The following is a 13,045-nucleotide window of genomic DNA, read 5'->3' on the forward strand; positions in this document are numbered from 1 at the left end:
GCCTTCTCTGGGAACTTAAACCTCTAATGGAGCTATTATAGTGATGCCTGTATGTGGGAAACATGAAGTTTTCTTATTAAGACTGTTTCATATGTTGATTATTCCTTATTCAAAATGCATGAAACTGAAGGTCTCAGATTTTGGAACTTGGAGATTTTTGGAACATTTGCCCACATTTTTACCAGTTGAACATCCCAAATAAAAAAATCCAGAATCCAAAATGTTCCCAAATCCTTGGATGTTTAGTCTGTAGATGATAACATACATGTCATATTTAGTTTCAGGTGTGTTTTAGAAAGAGGAGACATCAGAAAACAAGAATACAAAATTGAGGTACATAGAAATTAAAGCATTTTCCTTGGATTGGGCCACGGAAACCTATAGCTTTTCCTGAACAAACTGGAGAAATTTGAGGTGTGTTTCTTAGTGACTCCAAGCCTAGTGTTCTCTTCCCTTTTCACTTGAAATTCTAAAAGCAAACTTGTATCCTGCAGATCCCTGAAAGTGGAGTTAACTGAATCTCTGCATTTAGAGTTTTAAGAATCAAAGTTAACTTTTGAGACAAGGAACAAAAAGAATGATTAAAAAAGAATAAAGCCACTCATTCACTTGGTTTTAAAATACTGAAATGGGGGGCTGGAGTAGTGGCTCAGTGGTAGAGCACTTGCCTGACATGTGTGAGGCCCTGAGTTCGATCCCCAGCACCACATATAAATTTAAAAAAATAAAATAAAAAGATCCATTGACAACTAAAATATGTAAAAATAAATACTGAAATGGCACCTACAAGGTGCCAGGCACTATGGAGAGTGAGGTGGGTGAGGACATGCAACAGACAAAGCAAACGTATTCATTACTTTTATGACATTTATGTCACGAGAGGAGGTATTAACAACCACAGGCAGCTCAACATCAAATCTAGCATCCTGTGTCAAGTTCAGGCTTCACAGGGTTTTTTTGTTTTATTTTGGTTTTTTTACTTTTTCTTCTCTCCTTCTTTCTTCCCTGGCTTTGAGAGATGCCCCCCCCCCCCGCCCCCCGACTCTGTTTAGCAGAGTTACAGTAAAATACTCATCCCCTGGCATAGTTGATTAGGGCTCAGGTTGTTGTTACACCTCCAAGTACAGCTAACAGACCCTGCAAATGGCACAGCTAGGTTCATTCCTTTGTACCAGTTTATCCCTTGTTCTAGAGTTTTGAGCTTCATTAAGGCTCTTTCTTCAGGATTTGCTCTCGTTCAAGACCACTCTAATCAGTTTAATCATCTAAGATAGATATCCTTTGGGCAGGAACCTGGCATATAAGTGCTTTCTCCACACAAGGTGGGGATGGCATCATATGAATGGGGAGTGGAGGGTCCCCATCCCCCAGAACCTTAGTCCTGGGATCGTTCAGCCCTGTCCAACTCTGGCGACTGCAGTTCTTGGAGTGGTCAATCATCAGGTTCATCTTAGGGTCTTGAGTGTGCTACAGCATTGACTTGCCTACAGTGACTTAGCCACACCTGCCATGCCTGCCATGTCCCCAGGGCACTTCTTGCTGAGCTGCCCTGATGCTAGGCTTCCTGGCCACCCCACATGGGAGGGAGCTGATGCAGGCAAGCACAGTCATCTTGAGAGAAGAGATGAGGTTCTTTTGAGAGTTCTCCAGTCTTTCACTCAAGTGACAGGTCAGTAGTTGAGATTTTTCAAAATAGAACAAATCTTACATTTCCTTATACTTATGAATTCAAATACCATCACAAAGGTTTTTTTTTTTTTTTGGTGTATTATATCCTAGAAATTTTGTCCCTTAACCCTGCTGGATGCAAATCGTTTTTATAAGTCTTACTACAAAAGTAAGACCATGGGAAGCGTAGGTTTGCCTTACAGTATAGAATGTCATTCATTTTCCATTCCTATTGCTTCTTTCTCAAATTTAACATTAGATGTAACTTTTCATACAGTATTGGGGGAGGATCTCTCCTGGGGCTATAGGAAGTGCCCCATGACTATCTGTGGTAGACAGGCACCATTTCAGAACAAGTGAAAAACATTGCCAGGACAAGGGACATCAGACGGAAAATGTTTCATTTTTCTTTTTCCTTTTGCCACTGTTGTCTGCTTATTAAAACAGTTTTGAAATTTTGATAACGAAGTTGCTGACCAGCAACATAATGTAACAATTAAGAATACAGATTCTCTGGGCTGGGGTTGTGGCTCAGTGGTAGAGCGCTTACCTCACATGTGTGAGGCACTGGGTTCCATTCTCAGCACTGCATATGAAAGTAAGTGAATAAAATAAAAGTCCATCAATAAATAAGTAAATAAAAACTATTAAAAAAAAAAAGAATACAGATTCTGGAGCCAAACTCCCATGTTGGATCCTAGCTCTTCCACTGATTTTCTGGATTGACTTGGACAGTGACTTCAACATCCTCTGCCTTGGTTTTCTTATCTGTAAATGGAAATGATCATTCCTACCTCATAGGGTTTGCATGAGGATTCAAATGCATGTGTATAAATCTTAAAACAGGCTTTATCACATAACAAACAGTAAATCTACACTAATATTCGTATTATCTCCCTTGTAAAAATCTATTTGGCTTGGGGTTTTGGTGATTATTATTTTCTATGGGAAATATTGGATCTAGATATTTGGCTGGTAATAATGGTAATGATGTTTAATTTGTATTAAAGATGGTGATTATTACTGTCTATGGGAAATACTGGATTTAGATATTTGGCTGGTAATAATGGTAATGATGTTTAATTTGTATTAAAGATGGTGATTATTACTGTCTATGGGAAATATTGGATTTAGATATTTGGCTGGTAATAATGGTAATAATTTTTACTTTGTATTAAAGATGTTTCCCTGAGAAATTGTTACCTCTGGAATTATCAAGGGGTATGAAGCTGCTGGTCTGTGAAGATGGCAGCAGCGACATTCAGTGACTGAGTTTAGTAAGATCCTTTGGGCATAAGAGTTAAAAAAGGAGGTGTCGCTTTGGAGTGCTGGGTCACCAGGAGCAGAGCAGGGCTGTAGACCATTTGCAAAATGGTCCTGTCCTTGTGCAGGTAAGGATGCTGAGATGCTAGGAGAGTCCCAGCCTGCTTTCTCACTGTGTAACTTCTTCCACTCCATTCAACCACTCAGCTTTCTCTTCCACTCTCTCCAATCAACAAGAGACTGTAAATTTTGCCAGTTAGAAGAAACTGAGGTTTCTTGTAGTGTATTTTCTTAGCTGGATAAATACTAAGAATTTGGCATATTTCCACTAGTTTTATAACTCCTAGATCACATTCACAAAACCCTTCCTATGATGTGGCTGATTTTGTAATGTGGATAGGGGAGGTTTTGTTTAAGAATGCATGCCTTTTCCATGGAAGATAAACAAACCACAGCTGAGCATCTTTAGATTGGTGCTGAGTGACTGCTAAAAATATCCTGCCTGGAGATTGGTTTTTTGATGGAGAATTAAAATCAGCCCTTTGAATTTCAGTCGTTCGGATCCTCTCTTCCCTTTGACATTAACGAGGAAAGGTTTTATAGCTAATATTTACCGGTAGAATGATAAGAAAATGCTAAACTGCTCTTGGAAAAGGGTCTTAGAATATTTTTAGTCATCTTCCTCTGTCTGGACTTGTATAGTTAGTCTGTCATTGTGTAGAATTATAGCTCAATTGTATGTGTCTAGAATACGTGAGCTGCTCTGTGACAGGGAGTGATAGATGCCTTTTTTCAACCCTGCTTCCAACCTTTAACAATAAAGCACACGAATGTATGTTCCAGTTGCATTCCATTGGCTCACTTTATGCTCAGGGAACCTGCAATTTTGAAGGGAAAGCAGATCCTTTATCCTCACATTTTCTCTGTCACAGGTGCACATCTCAGGGCTAGGTACCTGCCCCCAAGTCCACAGGGCTCACTCGTTTTTCGTCACTGCACTGTCATATGAAATGATAGGAGGAGCTGGGGGGGTGGCTCAGAGGTAGAGTGCCTGCCTAGCATGTGGGTTCGTTTCTCAGCACCGCATATAAATAAATCAAATAAAGGTCTATTGACAACTAAAAAATAATTTTAAAAAAGCAAAAGAAATGATAGGCAGAATCATGGTTTTAGAGGAAAGGAGCAAATAGAGAGCCTTAATTTTGTTGAAGTAACCAGACCTCTATTTAAGATCCATTTAGGTCAATGCTGCCTGCCTAGGAAGGAGACTCATTAAATGCAAATCCCTAGTCTTTCCCCCTATTGCTTCCTGCCCTAAGCTTTCCTGGCCCCGTGCAGGGAGGGCAGAGTGATCTGCAGCTCCTCCACTCCCTGCTCTCGCCCCACTGCCCCCATTCAGACTTTGCAGGCAACTGCTTGCTCCCTTTGAAATCGTCAAAGAACCAGACCTTCCAAGGAGTAGAGCCAGGGTTTTGTAGTGTCCACAGCATAAGGCGTAATTCCTGAGTGGTTTACATTTGCTCAGCTTTGAAATTTGAGGGATTTCTTTAGATCCACATCCTCACACATATGTGATGCTTTTTTTTTTTTCCAGGTATGGCCATCAAAAAGGAATAAAACAGTGCTTCATTGCTATGTTCAAGCACCTACATTCCTCAGGGTAGTTAATGATGGCTTATTCAGACCACCCTAGAAATACCCATTCATCTCACTTTTTTTTTTTCCAGAGTAGAAAGGCTGTTTTAGTCTGCTGACTATAATGGCTCTCAAGCGGTTCCTAATGGGCACTGTGGAACCAGTAGACACAGGCAGGCATGGGCAGGAAGGGAGCAGGAAATTGGCTGCCTGGGCTCAGAAGCCATTTTAGGGAATGTCAATAACCCTTCCATTAAATCCAGCTAAGTGCCTTCCAGAGCAGCTGCTGACACTGCCGAGCAAGGACGGTGTCCCACGTGGAATGTCAGCGCTTTTGTCTTCATTGCCAGAGACCAAAGCACCATGTTTTTAAAGCACGCGGTGACAGCAAGCCATTGGGGTGGTCACAGGCCCTTTCTGTTTGCTGCCTCTGTTTGCATCTTCTTTCTGGGACATTTTCAGCATTTGTGGTAGCATGCCATAAATCCAAGTGGAAGATGAGGAACAGAGCAAAAACTGATAGATTACATAATACTGTTGAGCACTCACTGATAGGCAAGAAACTGTCAAGGGACAGATGGAAGAATAAGGGAGGTATGCCACTGTTCATAATGTAGTTGGGAAAAGTCACTCACAGCTTTAAAAAAATACTGTGCTGTTTAACAAAGAAAGTATGTCCTTAATTTACAAACTCTGTATGTGTGTATAAGAGAAAGAGAGGGACAGGCCTACTCAAATCCCTAAAGAAGACAAAGGGCGAGAATGGAAATCATAATGAGTGGTGCATTTTGATTGTTCATCCGTAGATGTAGTCACAGTGACAAAGGTTACCCAGGTACCAGCGCCCCCCCCTACTCTACCCAGGACTAATTAAACCGCTACCGAGGCAACGATCCAGTGTCCCCAAACATCATACTCCAGGGCTTACCTCTTTTGTTTCCGCGGCTGCAGTAAGTTCTGTTGCATGTGAAGTCAGATGTCCTTGATCCTAGAGACGTGGGAGAAAGTAAGAAATGGTCCTGAGGAAACGTGCTTGAAAATGGACCACGGGGGCTGGGGAAATTAGCAGAAGTCCAAGACAAAAGTAATGTTATTCACATCAGCTCTTCCAACCTCCGATAAAGGATTGCCTGTAGTTAGGACTGGGGAAATGAATGTTCATAGAAAATGCAGCAAGAGAGTCTATGGGATCTGAGAATAAAAGTAAGTCATTAAATATGAGGGCTCAAAAACTACGCCATACCACACCCCGTTTTAGGTCAAGCCGAGTCTAGCAGTTGCTGCCTGTGTTCCTGAGGGGCTAAGATCAAATACGTCCTAAGGAGTACCTTTGTTGTCACAGAAGAAAGTCCCTTACACCAGCACTTTGCTGTTAAGCTGTTCACACTGGCCTTTTCTTTCTTAATAAAACCAGCTTTCAGTGGAGCTGCGAGTATAATAATCCTCCGTTGAGCATTTGGTCTAAATTCCCAGATTCCTTTCAGCAACACACATCAGTGGTGTGCGGGAGGAACAGCGGCTTCCCTGAGTGAGCACCTCATTTCTGTGGATCCCAGCCCCAGGGACGCTGCTCCAGGTTGACGTTGTTTTTTGCTCCCTGAAACATCAGTCAGCAGAAATGTCATATTTGAAGAACAATTAAATTAAAGATGGAGTACATTCTGCAGCCCAGGTGAATGGTTCTTAGTGCAGAGTTCCTTAGCCATTTTGAGCAGTTGTCCCTCTGCCTTTTCAACTTTTGAGAGTCTGATGAAAACAACTTTGTGGGATTCCTGCCCTTTGAATTGCACTAGATGCCTGCTAGAATTTCAAACAATTTCTCAACTCAAATACAAGAGTTTTGGGTGGTGCATTTCAATAAAGAAGAGGTGATCAGCTGCACACAGTGGCACACACCTTTAGTCCCAGCAGTTCAGGAGGCTAAGGCAAGAGGATTGTGGGTTCAAAGCCAACCTCAGCAACTTATCAGGACCCTGTCTGAAAATTAAAAAAAAAAAAAAAAAAAAGAAAGAAAGAAAGATGGTGCTGGGGATGTAGCTTAGTGATAAAGCACTTCTGAGTTCAACCCCCAGCATAAAAAAAAGAAAGAAGTGTCAGTGTGAAGTCCCATGAGGTGCCTCAGTGAAGTGTGTATGTGTGTGTACACTCATGCATGAGAGAGAATACCTTATCAATCATATTCTAATTCATTGGAAAGGAGATAATATTTTCACATTATATGGCATATCATTTTTAAATGTGCCCTATCATCAGCCAATTTGACATTAAATATTTACGTTCTGCCTCCAGGCACAATCCCAGTCCTAGCTCTGCAAGGTCATAAGAAGACCTGTAAGTAAATCCTGGACTGAGAGTTGCTTACAATTGAGTGTGTAAATAAAGCAACTAAGTCAAGATGTGACATGTGCCAAATGAGAGTTTTGCACGGATGTCGTCCTGAGTTCTCTGTGTTGAGGATATTTTAAAAAATATATATGTATGCATAAAAACATGCACTGAAATATATTATCTATTTCAATTGTGGCATTAGCACAACAGATTCTAATGCATTGAATTCTCTTTGTGACTCAGGAAATTTGTAATCCAGACTGAATTACATTATTCCCTAATTTGAAGCTAGGTTTAAAATTGAGCCCTTTAATTCAATATTGAAAAAATCAAATTGATATTTTAAGGATTCACCTCCTCTGAAAACATGTGAGAACAAAACCACTAAATTGGACATATATGCTTAATTTCAAGATTGTCTTCATCTCTCAGTGCTGGAAAATTGTATGTTGGCAGCCTCCAAAGATACTAGGGAGAGATTGTGAAAGTGCAAGGTTTTATGGAAACAAACATGAGAATAATCTGTTCACTGCTCCACAGCTAGGATGGACACTTAGGAAGGCGTCCAATTTAGCTGTTCCTGTGTCAGGGGAAGGGAGCTGTGGGGACAGTTGTGAGCTGTTTTCCAGGACCTTCCCTCTTCCAGAGAGTCTGGAAGCCTGACCATCAAGTGCAACATCTCCATACTGGAGTCACTCATGTGGCTCCCTAAAAAGTTGCTATAAAGGGATTATACTAGATTAAGGCACCTTAAACTTTGTTCTCCCAGTCATTAGTTCTGCAAAATCTTAAAATAAAATGGTCAGTGGAAAAGAATTCCAGGGCAAAATAAGCTTGGGAACAGTGGCCTACTCTCTCATTTTTGTAGAGGCATAAAGTGTATGTGCATAAGTTTAATTTTATTCAACCACAAATAATACTAATACTAATACTACTAATGATAGTTATTATTATTATTATTATTATTATTATTATTATTATTATTATGTGGTGCTGGGGATTGTGCATGCAAGGTGAGCACTCTACCAGCTGAGCTATATCCCCAGCTCTGAACCATAAATTTTTACCAGTCACCTCCACCACTACTCTCTTCTGTGGATCTAGATTTTTGTGGAACACAGTTGGGAAAAGATTGGCTAAGGGGCTGGGGATGTGGCTCAAGCGGTAGCGCGCTCGCCTGGCATGCATGCGGCCCGGGTTCGATCCTCGGCACCACATACCAACAAAGATGTTGTGTCCGCCGAGAACTAAAAATACAGAAAAGCCCAGGAGCTATCCTTACCAAACTCCAGAATGCCAGGGGATTGTACAAAAAATAAATAAATAAATAAATAAATAAATAAATAAATAAATAAAATTAAAAAAAAAAAAAGATGGGCTAAATGTCGCAGAGTCCCTTCCAGGTTTTGTGTTCCATGATTCCATGAATTCTTACCAAATTGCCTCATTGCTGAAATGTAGACAGGAACTTATCCTACTCCATTTAGCTTAAGATGATTTTTGATCCAGGTTTTAAAACACTAACATATTTTGTTTAAAAAATCTGCCTGTCCCATCTATTAGGATTACCAATTTTAAGGGAATGTGCACAGGCTTATGATTTCTTGGTTTGGGGACTCTTGGCCCTTGACTTTTTCCATCTGTCTTTACCTTGTAGGCAGACCAAACAAGATGAAACTTAATCCTGTTTGTACTATGCCAAACACCTGCATGGAAAGAATTTCAAAAGTCAAATTCATGGGTATTTTATCTATGCAATGCCAAAGAGGAAATAGCTTCATTTTGTTTTTTCCATTATAATGAGAACTTGCATGTTGCTGTTTGATGCTGCTTTGAGCCTCAGATTAGCTACTTACTCACAGATCTTTGGAAGGAGGCTGAAGGTTTGAATCTCATGAGTTCTGGGAATTATCTGTAGGTTGAATGTGTTAAAAAGTCCCAGGCACATTGTTTGTTATAGATAATTGAGAGTGGCCTGCATTTTAATAAGCATGATCAGCTATGCATATCTTGTCATGTGAACCATTAATTAGCACAAGGTAATTTAACAAGTCAGTACACGCAGATATGAATGCCCTTGGGAAGCCATGCTCAAGTCAAATTATTACTGACGGTGTACAACTTGCATACAGGTAATCATTATCAGAAAGCCATGACGATCCAAAAGGAAAAGTGATTTTTATGGTAATACATCTTATGATTGGCTGTTGGTATCTAATATCTTTAAGGTAATGATTTCAATCTCTAATTTGATCATGTTTTGCAAAAATTGTTTAAATTCCTCATTAAACATTGGATGTGACTTTATGTATTCACAGAGAAACTTAGAGTATTTTAAAACTTGAAAGAGAATTTGTATACATTAATACCATTAATGATAATATTCCATAGATGGAAAGTAGGGTGACCTAGTGAATAAAAAATTCTAGTTAATAGAGTTGTCCTAATTCCTTGTGGGATTATTATTTTACAAAATTCTGGATTGCAGTCATATAGTCATTTCTTTTATGTGAACACTTCACATTTATTTAGAAATAACTTAGAATTCCTAAACTCAATTTGTGCATTAAGCCAAGATATATTCCAATGATTTATGGAAAATATGAATTTAGAAATCCATTATGCCTTCTCCCTCCCCAATATAATGATATTTTCAAAGGATATTTTTTAAAAGAGATAATGTACTCTTTATGGAAATATTGGAATTTATTTGGAACATAGGCCAAGAGAGATGTTCTCATTCAAGAGGAAAAAGAACATTTGCTACCTACTTGGAATCCAGAATAATCTAGTGCATTTATCCATGCATTTACAGAGGAAGGTCTTTTCCCTGTGCCTCAGGGTCCTCATGAACTCCAGTGGTTATCACCCTGTAGGCCTGAGAGTATGCTGATGAGTACTGAATTCCTATTCCTGAGCAAAACCATTCATGTTGAGGTAGTCAACAGACAGCCACCTAGATATTTTATCATCATATTTTAGTATAGAACAACTACTATCCCTGAAAGTTATAGTGCTGGAAAAGTCATTGGTTCTAGATATTCCAAAATAACCCAAAACTGCTGTAAAGAAAGGGGGAGTATGGAGAAAGAGACCATAGCAATGTTGTAGATAACTTCCAAAAAATCTCCAAGTTTGTGAAATAAGTACTAAGTTAACTACATTTACACTGGCCTTGTGTACATACGATAGGTCCACCCATTACTAAGCCCCTATCATTTTTTTCTTCCTGCTTCCTATATTCCTTGCCTAAGAAAACGTGTTTTAACTAGATAATTGTCTTCTCACTCCTAATAAGCTTATAAACACAAAACCCAACAAAGACATGGTGCAGTGGTACATTCCTGTAATCCCAGCAACTTGGGAGGCTGAATCAGGAGGATGAGAGTTTGAAGCCAATCTCAGCAGTTTAGTGAGAATGTACCAATGGAGCAAGACACTGTCACAAAATAAAAAAAAAAAAAAGGATTTGGGATGTAGCCAAATGGTAAAGCACCCCTGGATTTAATACCCCAAAGGGAGGTAGGACCAAAAAAGAGGTAAAAGAAATAAGTGAAATTATTTTTAAAGATTTATTACTTATGCTTAAAGATTGTCCAAAATATATTTGGATCCTAGAAATAGACAGTTATAGGGCTAAATTATGTAGTTGTTTACATCCAAATTTAGTTATGAGCATGTGCATTGTTTGCTTTGTTTTATATTACAGTTATGTGCCACATAATATTTCAGTGACACCCCAGGGGTTCCAGATTATTATTAGGAAGGTGAAAAGTCCCTTGGTGACGTGATGTCTATCCCAACGTCATAGCACAATGCATGACTCACATGTCTGTGGTCATGCTGTGCAGAGAAGCCTATTGTGCTGTCAGGCACATAGAAACAGTGCATCCAATTGTGTACAGCACATCATACTTGATAATAAACACTGTGGTGCAGAATTATGGGTTGACTAAGCTTTTTATCATTGCTTTGGACCATACTCTTTTTTTTTTTCCTTAGAGAGAGAGAGAGAGAGAGAGAGAATTTTTTTTTAATATTTATTCTTTAGTTATCGGCAGACACAACATCTTTGTTTGTATGTGGTGCTGAGGATCGAACCCGGGCCGCACGCATGCCAGGCGAGCGCGCTACCGCTTGAGTCACATCCCCAGCCCTGGACCATACTCTTTTTACTGGTAAAAGTGAGTGTCCTGAACCACAGACGGCGTGTTGCACCAGCAGCAGCCTCAGATGTCGAGCTTACTCTTGTGCTCTCCTGTTGCTCCCTCGCCCATGTCACTCATGCACTTTTCCCTCTCGAATACCATCTGTTTCCCTCCTGCATTTTCTCTGTGTGTCCTCCCTACTCTCCAGTCACAGCCGCCTTTTCTACAAATAATGTTGATTTGAGGTTGTTTTAAGGCAGCTAACATGTCAGCTGATCAGTATTTGCTTTTAAAAGAAACATTACATTATGTATTATATTTAGTATTATACTCTAGCTTATTTTTGTTTTATTTGTCTTATACATAGAACAGATTATTTGGAGCCTTTGGAATGACATCCCAGAATATAAATATAAACGGAATAATTTGGCAAATTAACTCACTCTAGGGGTCATCTAGAAATATGATTCCATCATGACATAGAAATTTCTATTGCTGGACTCCTTTAGCCAGCAATGGATTTCCAATGCTTGGTAAGATTGAAACTAGTTACAAAAAGGGGAAGAAAGGAAGGAAGAAAAGAAGGAGAGGGAAGGAAGGAAGAAGAGAGGGAGGAGAAATCTTAACTTACAATTAAAAAAAAAAGAAAAGAAAACCCCAATAAACAAAAATATACTTTGAATGAGGAAAATAGAGACCAAAGAACTTAAATTAATCATAGAGATAGTTTTGTTGTTGTTTTAGTTGACAATGGATTTTTATTTTATTTATTTATATGCGGTGCTGAGAATCGAACCCAGGGAGGGCCTCACACATGCTAGGTAAGCACTCTACAACTGAATCACCACCCCAACCCATAGGAATAGTTTTTTAAAAATCTTTCTGGATTCTAACTTTCAGAAATGGCTTTTCCCTCCCAGTTGTAACTGAAAGCAGGAATGCAATTATCTTCTAACCAGGGAAATAAGGAGGCCTCAGGGTAACACCCGTGATAAAGAGCCTTAGGTTAATGCCAGAAACACAGGCTTAGTAGGAGTGACAATGACTGATGAGGTGTCATGGCTTGAGAAACTATAATTAGCTCTTAGATTTGAAAAATAAACTGCATAAGAAATCTGACAATTTGCAATCATTATTTACATTGCAAGCAATTTCTTTGTTATAGATTTCCTTTAAACATTAAGGTACTGGGAAAGTGTTTATTTATAAGCTATCAGTTCCTTTCAAAGGACCTGGCAAAGAACTCTGGTAAAGAGCCAGTCTCTTGAGAGCAACAGACAGAACCCTTAGGAGGTGAGGTTGGAGGGGCAGAAAATTTGAGCTCTAATCCTGGTTCTACTGCTAAGTAGATTTGAGCTATTGTGGACAAATTACTTAGCATTTATGAACTTCAGCACTTCTGAACTTGATTATTTGTAAGCTTCCTTTTATATTTAACATTCTGTGGTATAATAATATTAACCCAAGTGGAAGTCATTTACATATTTTAAAAAAGTGTTTTGCATGCAAAATTGATAAACATAACTAATTTGTAGAGCTAAGATGTGCTGTTTCTTTAAAGTCCTTTGGCATTTTTAGGACACAGTAATTTGCCTGGCTGAATTGAGTATGGAAACATGTATACTCAATCTGTTCATTCCACCAACATATGCTATTTTTCTAATGGGATATGGTACTATGGGAAATGCTGAGGTTAATAACAATAAGTAAAATAAATAAATCAGACAAGGGCCCTACCCAGTCTCCTGTGGAGTTCTGAGTCAAGATGAGAAGACAGACAATAATCCCATGGAGGGAAGGGAATAGGGTGCTAATATATAAAAGAGGAATCAGATAATAAGAGGGAAAGTGAGAGAACTTTTGCAGTCAAATTTGTAGATTCTTTTTATGTTATGTTTAAGTCATTGGGTCCTGTATTTATGTTTCTTTCTAAATATGATGTTAGCAACTTGGACTAGTTGCAGAGCTTCTGGGGGTAAAGCTATTATTCCTGAGCTTCACAT

General features: G+C 39.2%; 1 protein-coding gene across 1 annotated transcript in view; it reads left to right on the forward strand.

Moving 5' to 3' along the window:
* MAP1B (microtubule associated protein 1B) overlaps positions 1-13,045 on the forward strand; it is a 102,002-nt gene that overhangs the window by 10,819 nt on the left and 78,138 nt on the right. The gene's annotated exons all lie outside the window — the stretch shown is intronic.

The sequence above is a fragment of the Spermophilus citellus genome, assembly GCF_964194105.1.
Source record: "Spermophilus citellus genome assembly, chromosome: 1".
Taxonomy (NCBI): Eukaryota; Metazoa; Chordata; class Mammalia; order Rodentia; family Sciuridae; genus Spermophilus; species Spermophilus citellus.